The sequence below is a fragment of the Dermacentor silvarum genome, chromosome 6 (assembly GCF_013339745.2).
Source record: "Dermacentor silvarum isolate Dsil-2018 chromosome 6, BIME_Dsil_1.4, whole genome shotgun sequence".
Classification (NCBI taxonomy): Eukaryota; Metazoa; Arthropoda; class Arachnida; order Ixodida; family Ixodidae; genus Dermacentor; species Dermacentor silvarum.
This window is the reverse complement of record NC_051159.1, coordinates 35,544,329-35,557,154: the sequence shown is the minus strand read 5'-3', so window position 1 is coordinate 35,557,154 and position 12,826 is coordinate 35,544,329. Positions and strand designations below refer to the sequence as shown.

The window sequence follows — 12,826 nt, the reverse complement described above, 5'->3', positions numbered from 1 at the left end:
GGGCAGGCCGGCAGGCAACGCCGGAACGAGAGGAGAGGGTGGGAAGAGGGGGGGACGAAGACGACGTCCCGGGCCAAATCGCGGGGCCTCCGAACGCGCAAGCATGCGAACCACGCAACGGCAGCAGCCTTGCGGCAAGGCTGTCGCGTGAGGGCGCCAGGAGTCGAGGGAACGAGAGGAAGGGAGGTCGCGCGGCGTCCCGTCCTCCTCTCCGGAGGGCCGCGCGCCGTGTTCGCGTGAGGCGCGTCGCAGTGTCGGCCAGGAAGCCCGATCGGCTCGAAGCAGCCGGTGCCGGTGGTTTTGTGTGGTGCTCCCCCGTCGCACGTCACCGACAACATCGCGCGCCTCTGTGCTCGCTTGATCCGCGCCTCCAGGAGAGAAACTTGCGTCGTCGCTGGGTTGCCCGCCCTTATTTCCCGCGTGAGCTTCCGGAGGTTCGCCCCCCCCCCTTTGCCGTTGGACGTGCAGGACGTGTCCCGTTCGTCGTGGACAGCATCCTTGGGTGCCTCCCCGCCTAAGCGTCGCGTCACCACCTGACTGAGGAGAGAGCCACCGAGCGCGCAGCGTGCCGTAGAGTGCGGATCGTGTGCTGGTTTGGTCGCCCTCGTTCGAATTTTGTGGTGCAGGGAACGGTCCCTTCGCAAAAGCATGGTGACAGTGTGACGCGTACACCCAGCCGTAGAGAGAGCGTGAGCTGCTACTCGCCCAGGCCCCTACGTAGCTGGATCGGTAGACGCAGGTGAGTCTCGGTTGTCTGTGCGTGAAGGTGTTGACGCCTGCTCCCCCACCTCTGCCTACTTCTGGTTGTTTATCTGTTCGTGTGTTTACGCTTGAAAGCGCACGTGCTACTCTGCTACCGGTGTCTGCGTGTGTGTTTGTGCGTGAGTGTACCTGCAGGGCATGCGGCGAGCACGTTCAGTAGCACCTTTTGATGTTGTTCCGTTGTTTGTCCGTACGTTGTGCCCTCACCTTGTCCGTGTGGTTTCGATATGTTGAACCCTCTTGCGCCTGCGTTTCTTTGTTGTCGAGTTGTGTCGTGCTCATCTAGATGTTCTTGACATGCTACCTGTGGTGTATACCACATCTCTCTTACAACTTTTTGATTGCAAACACTAAGTGTTTGGAATCAGGAATATCTGTTGTGCAGGGCTGTCGAGCTTGCGCCTTGAAGCAACGCGGATGAGTCTCCGCCCTGTAATACTCTCAATTTTGCGACCTTAAGGCCTCATATATACTTATCCATTCACCAATGATAAGTTGATAACTGCTTTTGTCTTGGTCGTCTGTTTGATGTAACTTTTTAAAGCGCACACTAAAAAGAAAAACTAGTTTAGACTGACGAAGTATTCTTTCTAAACGTTCTATTCGTTAATTTCGTGGTAATAGTTTGATAATTAGAAGACGTGAACGACCAAATTCAATTTCACAAAACTTGTGTCGAAACCCCAATCCCTGCACGTCAGTATACCGTCACGGCTTTCAAATTATTATTATTATTATTATTATTATTATTATTATTATTATTATTATTATTATTATTATTTGTTTTCTGTATTTGGGCAGTTGGTGGCGCAGTCAAAAGTTTTAAAACTTGCCAAGTTCAGTTTTCGGCTCTTTTAGAACACAATGTCGTGCCATCTTTACAGATAATGAATTAACTAGGCGCAAGCAGACATCGTCAGAATTCATTACGTCACAGCCAGCTAGTGCGGTAGCTTGACGGCGGCGTCGCCACCCGTCTCTTGTTCTTGCGCGTTACTGTCTTACCAAGCCTCTTCTCTAGGGCAAGAGTTGCTTTTTATAGTATTGTAGTAGGCTAATTTACTAGCACACCTCACCTAATATTTCTACTTAGTGACCCCAACGCAGGAAGCATAAAGCAAACACGAGACGATCACCGCTTCTTCGAGTATACTATCCATGACTGTGGTCTTCCAGATCGCCCGAATCCATGCTCCGTGTGCTTCTTGGCTCTTCCTTGAAGTCATTCGTCCCACTCAAATTTGTACGAAGCCTCCTGGACAATGTCTCTCCTGTGAAGCTCTGTGAGCAAACTGGAATACACTCTAAATTATGGTTTCACAACTAGCAGGCTCCCTTAACAAGTGTTCGAACAATAGCGAACTGCGCTCATTATTTCTCGTGTTTCTCTTTTCCTCGCCGTACACGCCTGACAGGCGATCGAGCTTTCTTTTCTCAATCGCTGGGAAACGTTGTGCCCGGCAGGTAAGCGATAGAAATGTCGAGCAACGCTACGCTGCCGAGAATGAATAATTACTAAAGCTAAGTGGGGTGACGGGAAAGGACCAGGCGGTCGCGTTTCGCATTCATTTAGCCAGGGCTAAATTAAGTCAAAAGGGTTGCGAAGCAAGCGCAAGTTGAACATAGCGAGATTGATCCGCCTGTATTGTTGTGCACTCCTCATTTCGAAAACGCTCTCGTCGCACGCAGCAGGCAAAAGAATAATAACCAGACTTCGATTCCGTGCGCCCACGCTTTGCCTGACTGCAAAGGACTGTCGTCGTCGAACTGGGGGGTTAAGCATCCATAATCATTATGGTATAAGCATCCATAATGAATATCCGAGTTCTATATAGATGACGTCGCGTTTTACATAAGCGTTGTAACGTTTCTCGTAACTTTCGTATACGTGGGCCAATCAATCTAGAGCACGGTCGATTCGTTGTATCCGAGTTCGTTATAGACGGACTGTATCGCAAACCCGACCTTGCCAGTTCTTGACGGTTCTCCGTACAGCGGCGCTTTGTAGCATGTGAACATGCGCGAAGCAGGCGTCCGTTGGGGGCGTCAGAGGGCGTGCCAATAGAGTAACTCTAGGCGCGCCGTGCTCATAATGCACTTTGTGAATCTCGTGCACATACAGTTACATATACTCGAAAACGTGCGGGCTGCTCAGCTCGCTATGTGGAGGCTATTTGAGCAGCATTTCGCCGTAGCTCTGAGGCTGTATACGTACATGGTATGTGACCCTGTTGAACTATATAAAAACTGGCCTTGTAACTTATAGCGACAGAACTCAGAAGAGATAACACGAGAACAATAGCTACAAACTTACAACGTAGCGCTTTTACTACTGTACTCTGTCTCAGAATAATCGGCCGCAGGAGTGGGAGCTACGAGCCGAAGCCTGAGCTCGAACCTCGAGCAGGTGACGCCATCGCGCGACGGAAGGAACACGCAGCGTAGGGACACAACCATTCGCACGACGGCGCTCTCAATTGGCTAACGTTTATACGTTAACGCTAACTTCCGGTACCTTAGCTTACGCCGTCTTTCGCGCGGTCGTGCGTGGTTGCGTGCGGTTCCACCATGCAATGCGGTGGTACCTGTGTCAAAGGGTACATACACGACTCTCTGTTTTATGGAGGAGTGTAATTGGTCTTCCTTGTCACTGCAGACTCGCAGACAATGTGAAAGACGGAGCAACAGAGTAGCTCTTAATGTCGGCGTCTTTATAGCCCAAATTAGTTCTTTGAAGGCCATGCGTGGAGGAGTGCGTTTAAAGCGTGTCTCTCGGGTGGGTACATTTCTTCGACCAGAAGACTGTCTTCACATGCTAACCTCCCTAATGCACGGCCCAACGTTTCTTTTAAGTTTGTTTTTTGTTTGTTGTCGTACATTGAAGAGGGAATAGGGACATTGGTAGCCGCGATGCGCCTTTGTCACAAAGGAAAACGGCGCAAGCGGCGCCTTTTCATCATTAATGTGCCGCTTTTCCTGCGGTGTCCCGAATCGCATAAATTAGCAACGCTGACACCCGAGGAAGATCGCTGCCGGTAACGGGCGGGGTGTCGCGAACACCTTCCGTGCGTATATGTATGCGGTTCGCGTCTATGGTTTGCGTATAAAGTTGACTGCTTCTGGCCTGGTGTCAATACACCGGCCGCCATTGCCAATGTGGGCTAAAGTCATTTCTATACCACGCGATTATCGAACGCGTGACCCAAACGCCCCCCAAAAAACGGGCATTACTGTCAAGGTTGCTCGTGTAGTCCACCTCTCCTCAAGACAGGCGAGCGTAGAGGCAAAGCGCATCGGTTTAAACCGCGACTAATGATCGTGCGGGGAGTAACGCTATGCCGCCTTGCGATCGAGGGCGTCCCCATCGATTCGCGGTACGCGTCCCGTCGAAGCGAAACACTTCGGACTTTGACAACTCGCATTTGCCTGTGTTTCTGAGTCATCGCATGCTTCTACCGCAGGTTTGACCTGCATGCAGATATAATGATGCCTCTAGTATAGTACATCTATCGGCTGGCTAATGACGGATTGCCTTCATTGCTGCCTATCATTTTAGCCAATCAGTGGGAAAAGGTGCTTAGATTTCAAAACCATCATGTGATGTCACTGCACAGGTACAGTCATTATCATACTTGACCAGAACACGCCTTAAGAGCCTTCTTGCTTCTCCAGCGGAGAATGCTGCTGATTTCAGGTTGGGGTGGGTTGAATGTGGTAGCTTGATGCATATAAATTCCGAAGCATTTGATTTTTGATCCATACAGCTCGTATTTGTTAAGGATCTGTCTCCATCTTTAGATCTGTCTGTCTCCGTCCTGCATTTGTATCCATCGCTGTAGATCTGTCTCCATTGTTCAGGTTAAGTCTGGCGGCGACTGTACAGCTCACGTGCTTTGCGCTGCGTTCATTTACTTTTTTTTTTTTACTTTTCCATTTTTTTTTTTCACGTAATCTGCGCAACGTCAGAAGTCGTTTCAACATTTCTAGCCACTTCTAGCCACATCTAACCGGTGTAGATTAACACACCGGTTATTATCACGCAGTCGTTTCCGGTTTGCAATCTCAACCTGCAGGTGTGGGGCTACGGGTTACGTCGTAATAGAGAGTTTTATATTAGGGGGACGCAAGCGTTGAGGCCCCCTAGTGCTGGGACCATGGTACTGCGCATGCGCAGACACCTGTGCGCATCTCTGTAATGACATTTTTTTTTTTTCGAAGTAATTTTCAACACCCGGCGTGGGCTTTACGTCACTCGAAATGCGTTAACTTTAGGCGTGACTCCCCGTACACCAGCTGCTTCCATGTACGCAGTGAAAGACCGGGCCAGCGCTCTAGATGTTCTCCTTTCACTCTGCGATCACTCTTGCTTCAGAAAAAGGCCTTGGCTGTGCAGATGTTGATGCGCGAATCGAGACTTGTGTTGTGCGGCAAACACCCAAATAGTGTTGTCTAGAGTAACAATCATGTGAGAAAAACAAAAGCTAGTTAGAAAAAAGAACGATGACTTATCGAAGGAACGCGGAATGCTTCTGATTGCAACTTTTGCATAGTATGGGGAACTGGACGTGTGAAACTAAGAAGACCAGTCGCAGCGATACGTTTTACTTAAGATACTGGACTATGGTGAAAACAGGGAAAAACAGGGGAAAAAAAAGAACGCTGTTACATCAAACAGATGTTTTTGCCGTAGTTGTACTACTACGTCACGTCTGGATCCTTTTTTTTTTTTTCAGTGTAGAGAGGTTTTGCTGCAACGCCAACTGCAGAGGTTACTGCAGAGGTTTTACTGCAGCGCACAACAAAACAGGAACAAAAAACGAACAAACAAAAAACACACACCAGAACAATTGGCGTTTTCCTGTGCTTCTTTCTTCTTCTTCTTCTTCTTCTTCTTCTTCTTCTTCTTCTTCTTCTTCTTATTATTATTATTATTATTATTATTATTATTATTATTATTATTATTATTATTATTATTATTATTATTGTCGACGCCATTCAAATGCGCTAACCTTAGATTCCCGCTGACTGGAAAGTTCTTACCCCATTTATTTAGTTACACAAGGAAAGCTATTATCGAAAACCCTGTTGATGTTTCTAGTCCGCTTCTTTTCTTCTATCCTTCTTCAATTTACGAGGGCGCATTCTAACGATCGGTTACGTCAGTCGATGTGTAACCTAAGTGCAACCTTTTCCGGACACGTTCGTTTGTCACCGTATCGAATTCCATTCAGCTAACCTCTTGGCTATCGTGGTTCCCTTAATAAACGGGGTCACCGAACACGGCAGCTGGAATGTTTCTCAGGCATGTCGCCGCTTCGAAATCGGGCAGAGACGCCGTTAATAAACATGCGGTGATTTCTATTTCTCCGGATTCCCACAACTTTGCGGGAAGAATTGGACCGCGTACTAATTTAGGAGAAATCTCTTCTTTCCGAATTCGCTCTCGCCACCATCGCGCCCTTTGTGGTGTTAATGGAGCGAGCCAGCCTACTTCAATACACGTACCTTCCGAAAAAAAAAAAAGAAGAAGAAAGAATGAATGAAAAGGGAGCAAGCAATTTCAGTCATTACTGGTACTCACATCTTTCATGTGTTCTGTTCAATCTGCAAGTGTCAGAAGTATAAGCGCAATGCATGAATTGTATGCCTGACCTGAAAGAGAGAAGCTATTCTCCACATTTTTTAAGCTCTCCGTGCTCCTTGTGTTTAGCGACGCGGCCCCGAAGTTTATTCCTTTACCTCCAAAACGGTACACTAAAAACAATACAATCAATGCTTGTGAGCCAGAAGAAGAAGCGGATATGAGGGGCTGTATTTTTTGTTAGTCACAACCGTACGAAGTAACAGACAGGGAAGCCAGTGAAAACAGAGAGGAAAATAATTGTTACGTTTAATTGAAATGTACAAATAATTAGTTAAAGGTACATGGAAGTGGACGAAAAGATGACTTGCCGCAAAGGTATCTCTGGCAAGTTATCTTTTCGCCCACTTTCATTTCTCTCTACCTACTTATTCGTACCGTTCAATTAAACATAACCCCCTATACTGGCACTAGCTTCAATCTTTGTTGCTTCCTAACATATTTTATAGCCACGTACATCTTGAAATAAACATCGGACATCTATTCTGATGATGCGCTGTATTGCATAATAACTTTAGAAGGAGGGGGTGGGGGGCTATTTGACAGCCGATTATTACACGACACAGTTAAGAAATGTACGGTACCCTTTCTCTTATAACCGGGCGCATCTTCGAACCTTGCTTTGTGCATATGACATGTGGCCCTGCCAAGTCAACACGTTGTCGTTTACAGGACCCAGAAAGAGAGTGTCGTTGGTAGGCAAGTCCTCTTATTGTTAGTGTCGTTCAACTCAAGAACTGTGGCATACAGCACGCGAAATGGCGGTAAGCACCGGTACCGATCACTGGAGATTCTTATTAAAGAGAACTAATTTGAATTTCTCTCCAGCCTTGGAACAATACCATGCTTTGGCTCAGCGCAAAACGCCTTGATTCTCGTCTTTCGTCGCATACTGAGCTATATACCTTTCTCAATTAAGTAAACGAAAATGACGTCGTCACGGTCATTCAATCTTACAATGTATGTTTGCTTGTTGCTCCATTAACTTTCAGCCTTAATCGAGAAAAAGTTTGGGTCCCATTTCGTTCGCCATGTGCTTCTGGATTGCGAAACGGTTCGCCGTTCGTGCTATTGCGAAAGCATAGGGCAGAGGTCTTGGTTTCCCAATCCCTTTCCGTTGTACCACAATCTGTTTCTCACGGTAATAAGGTGGCCGAGTAGTTATGGATTCGAAATTTTATATCCGCGATCTTCGCTGCCGTCGCCAGCGTAGGCCGGCCGTTGTTTACTGTGGCTCTTGGAGCTTTTACATTTATCGCGCTTCTTTTCGGACACTTTATGACTGATTCAGCGAAGAGATAGTCTTCATTCCTGTCATTCGTGTTTCTATTTTTTTGTGTGTCATAAACAGCTTTTTTTTTTCGTTTAGCTTCTGAAACCGTGCTTTTGTGGTTTATGCCCGAGATCGTTACGAAGCTTTGACGTCCCCAGTCCTGTCAATTTGACGCATGCCTAAGGAGTAAGAGAAGTGTTTCTGGAAGCACAGTATCGCTGTTTCTTGGCGTTGGCACACGGAAACGCGAAGCAACGCCCCGCTTGGTGGCTTAGTGGCTATGTGGCGTGGTGCCGACAGTCACGAGGTCGCGCGTCTGATTCCCAACCACGGCGGCCGCATCTCGGTGAGGGCGAAATGCAAAAACGCTCGTGTAGCGAGCATTGGGTGCATGTTAAAGAATACCATGTGGTCACAAATATTCCGCAGTTCCCCCCCCCCCCCCCCCCCATTACGGTGTGCCTCATAATCAGATCGTGGTCTTAACATGTGAGACCCCGTTATTTAATTTATTTGATTAAAACGCAAAATAAACGAGTATTGCGCCTGGTTGCATGATGGCCCCAACGTCACGCCGATAATGCTTTATGAATACGAATACTAGCTATTACGGCTTCATTTTTTTATGTTTCTGAAGAGCGCAGGCATGTTAACTGTTATAGCGTTCCATCTTGCGTGTTCCGTTGAACAAGGTGATCGGTGACGTTTAAAACGTCTTTCTCTTCAAGTTGTTTTCTGAATCCCAGTGACTTCACGTGCAATCACGTGATCGAAATGCCTACAAAAATGTACAAGTTAATTTTTTTTTACAATACAGAACTGCTATAATTTGAAAATATGAGGATTTCATTAGCGCATTATGAGAACGTTGCACGCACCAGTCAAGCGCTGTCATGTGTGTAACACTGCAAAAACGTTGCTTCACGCGCCGCCTCGAGTTCTTCGCGAATTCGAGTTAAGAAACCACTTACCGAACTTTTTGCCGTTGATTTCTGTTTATTGACGTTGAAGAAACAGCTTCGCGTGAATAATGTTAGACGCAGACACGTGCATGGGTCTTGTGAGAATGTCTTAAATTAATACTCTTCTAATTAGAAGCATTTAAACAAAATATTTCCCATTTAAGTGTTAAGTGTCTCTTGGATATTTATTTATTTATTTAGCCAAGAGGACTTCATATCGAAAGAGCACGCATTTTTCAGCCATGCGCTGGCAGTTATGGACTGAAAGTGTTAATTGTTGCCCCAGAGAGCACACCGGTAGGGCCGGTTTTGCTCGCAAGGGCATGTCTCGATGCAAGTCCGGTCGAGGCAAAACCATTTGTTTTCGAGGAATAAATAAATAAACAACTAAATAACCGGAGGTCATTGCGGGCCTTGTTTGCCCGAGAAACCAGTGAAAGCGCTCAAAGAGGCCGTGCTGAAATCGTCGCAAAGAATTATTTTGTTTTTGTTGTTGCTTAATCAAGCACCTGTCGGTCCTCGTCATTTGACCTTCTCGAATCCCATCCACGGTGTTTTCTATCGTTGCGCGGGAAAACGCTGATGTCTGCGCGCATGATTAAGCGGGTGCCGCGCGCCCTTTTTTTATTATTTCTGACACGCGCTTCGGCTGCGTAGCCCTTTGATGCCGCGCACCGCTTCCTCCTCTCCACTTCGCCTCGAACTTTCCCGTTTTGTTTCGTAGCAAATGATCGGTACATAAATCGCTCGCGAATCGTTTCCATGGGCCGCGTTCTGAGCGTTTGTTTGTTTGTTTGTTTGTTTGTTTGTTTGTTTGCATACTGATTCGTTCGCAATTCTGCGCGCGTGTTTGCCTGGTGCGTAATGCTACAGCCTATTTCATCTTCCCTTTTTATCTGGGAGCTGAAGGGGAAAATAAGGATCAGGAAGAAAGGGAAGGGAGTGAAACGGGGAAGACAGGCATAACTTGAACCTCCGACTCTGGAAAAAAAAACAGAAGAAAAAAAAAACTGAAAAAAGGGAGCGTTTCGCGCGTGGAGGATTTCGATCGTTCTCGAGAGGAGTAATGGCGTGTGTTTCCTGCCGTGGAAAACACACGGCTCGGGCAGACATCGCGAGTGTATCGTTAAATGGGGTCGCCGATAAGGTGCCTGAAAAGGGTTCTCCCGAAACAAGGACGTCGCTCAACCTGTTTTTGTTTCTCGAGCCTCCAGTTTTCCCGTGAGTGGAGCGCGCGTTATTATTACATTTTCGGGCGACTCGTCGTCGATGCAACGGCCCAAGTCGTCGCAGCGCTTTTAAAGGAGAGGAAGGAAGATGGGGGGAAAGGGTTGTCTGTCGGTGCAGCACCGCCAGGCGACGACCGTGGAAGCTCGTGCGATTCACTTTCAGATCGCGCTCGAGATCGCGCCGCTTGTCCGTGCTTGCCTGCCTGCTTGCTTGGCCGGAGAATCGCCGGCACTATACAACTTGAGTGCCGGTATAGATCTCCCAGCCGGAGCGCGGTGCGTGGTTTGAATTTTGCAAGGTCCTCTCACGCAACTGCCTTCTCGCGCCGCTGTGTACTCTCTCCCCTGCCGATGCCACCGCCTCTGTGCAGTTCCTCCTCTCTCATCCAGTACAGATTGTTAAATGCGTTCGAGTCGGGGGATCGGTAGAGCACGTACGAGATCTTCATTTCTCTGCCGCCGAGTTACGGCTGTGTTCTTCTCTCTCTCTCTCTCTCTGAGTTGGTGTCTGTTTTTGTATTTGTTTTTGTTGTTGTTTTTTTCCCACTCCCTGCTGCTCTTTTTGAACCGGCGGAACGAGTGTCACCGCCGTTCCCCGTTATATACTTTGTTGCTATGGTATATACTTGTATACTTTTGCTTACTTCGCTACCTGTTAGATACTTAGTTATATACTTTGTTGTCGTCTACGATGCGTTAGTGGCGGTAACAAAATGTGAGGTGCGCGCCTCGATCTGGCCTGTAGAGCTGACGTGGCGTTCTGCCCTCCCTTGATGGCGACTTTTCTTCAGTGGCACATTTACATAGATACTGTCAAGACAGGCGCGTGAGAGGAATGCAGCACGTTTTCGCCTGTCATTTCAACTTCTGCTCTGTCCCTCCCCCCTTTTCTTCTTCTTCTTTTTTTTTCGCGTTGCGTTTACGCTTCTATAACCGGAGCTTAAATTTGCCGCTCGGAATGACCCGACGTAGCGTTAAACGGACAGGCACGCTGCTGCCATGCTGTGAAGTATTTTGCCCCTGTGAGAGACGAAGCGAAAGTGCAGATTTGAAGGTGCTGAAAGGCACTCGTATTTCGAGATTCCAGTATTATTTCTGTCGCGTGCTGACTCCTTGATTCACTGATCGATTTCTTGCTGCGGCTTAATTTCACCTACACGGGCTTTTTCTTTAACGCGCACCACTGTTTCTGACACGCGAACGTCTCTGACCACGCATCTAATCGGGGTCGTGACGCAGTTGTTCATATTGCCCATTTCGCAAGTTGGCGAGTCGTTTCTTCAGTACCCGACTATAGAAATTCCTAATCGCTTCTATGCCTCCATGCAGACTTATTTCACTGCTACCACCATCCTTTATTGCTCCTCCACATTATCCTTTCCTATGCGTTACCCTCTCCCTGCAGGATGGACCGCCCTGGTTAGGGCCGCGTTTCTCAAATCCTGCAAAGAATTTACCTCTCTCACACTGGAATCACCTAAACACTCTACGAGAGCCTATGGATAGGTAGGCTGTGTGTTTCTGAATGATGAATAATGAAGGCACGCTCGTGAAAAAAAAAAAAAAGTTTGTCTCGCAACCATCCGTGCTCCAGCAAAAACAAAGTATACCCCCGTTAACCTCGCTCAGCATTCGCGCTGGCACACACTTCCGCACCTCCTTACCGTCTCTATAGTGCGTATAAGCGTGCTTTAAATTTCAAAACCCACTCGATAGTGCCAAAACACCGAGGCGAGAGGTCCGAGTTCCGAGCTCACCGCCGCCGAAGCTGCGCCCACTTGAACCGAGAAAGAACCCTTTCACGGTCTCGGCGATGCCCCAGTTATATATAGAGAGCCGGGTTGGCGTATTTACGCGCTCGGAAGAATACCGCACTACACCTGAACCGCAACGGAATTCTGCGTCGCCGATTCTTCGCGTCAAAAGAAAAACTCGACAATGTATATAGCCCAGCGTATACGAACGGTTCCTCACCTCGCAGTCGCCGCCACCCGCAACCTCAACCGTGGGCGGAGCATTGTGCGCGGTTTTTCGTTCCATGCCGTTACTTCTATACGCGTTACGGCGCTCGCTGAACGGCGAAGAATTTAGCCGCGTTTTATTTTTTCCCTCTTTCTTTCTCCCTCCCTCCCTCTCGCTACTTCCTCCTTCTCCTCCATTGTCCGGAACTCCATTTTTCGGCGGCCCTTTTTCGACGTGTCAAATGCATTCGCCGCGTTTTCCGCCGCGATTTCGCCTTTTGCTTCGCCAAATGTGTGAGAGGAGTTCAACTGTTAAACTCGTTATTTATTATTCGGGCCCCGGCGCGCCGCAAAAGCACGAGAAAGAAGGAATCGAACGAAACTTTGGCAAGTCGCTGAACAACCGCCGGGGGCGATTGTGCGCGAAGTCAGTGTTTATCTATTAAAAAAATATATTTATTGTTATATACGTATTTCTCGATGGGTGTCTGTTGTCTTTTTCTCTGCCTTTCTGTTCAGTCCTCCGGTAATAAACACAGAAAGCGCGAGACAATAGGGACGTCTATATAGATACCAGAATTTGTGTGCGAATTTGTACATTTCAATGTGTTTCAGGTTTATCGTGCCGGGTGTGCGAGTATCGACTCTCCTTGCGGTAACAGTCATTTACTCCTTGTTGTAACAGATCGAAAAGGAAAGATCGTTGAATCCCAACCTTCTCTTCATTTCTTTATCTCTTTTCAATAAGGACGTATTTCTCTCTCTCTCTCTATTTAATTCTTTAGCTCCTAGTGGAGATTGTGCGCACGTTCTATTACCTTCACGCCAAACCCGCAAGATTGCAGAGATTAACTGTAAGATATATTACTGGTGCGATTGAAATTCCGCGAGTCGTGGAGACAGCTTTGGCATTCGTCTCATTTGACTTCCACCTGCTTCCAGTGTGCGGTAAAGTACGATAACGCGCTTATTTCTTATTAACTATCGAAACGTAAAAA

At 47.5% G+C, this 12,826-nt stretch overlaps 1 protein-coding gene across 1 annotated transcript in view; it reads left to right on the top strand.

Annotated features, from left to right (window-relative positions):
* The first annotated feature begins 265 nt into the window (after window positions 1–265).
* LOC119455427 (irregular chiasm C-roughest protein) overlaps window positions 266–12,826 on the top strand; it is a 355,429-nt gene continuing 342,868 nt past the window's right edge. Inside the window, exon 1 of the mRNA XM_049668760.1 lies at window positions 266–739. The gene's annotated coding sequence lies outside the window, so the exon portion shown is untranslated. The remainder of the gene's footprint in view (window positions 740–12,826) is intronic.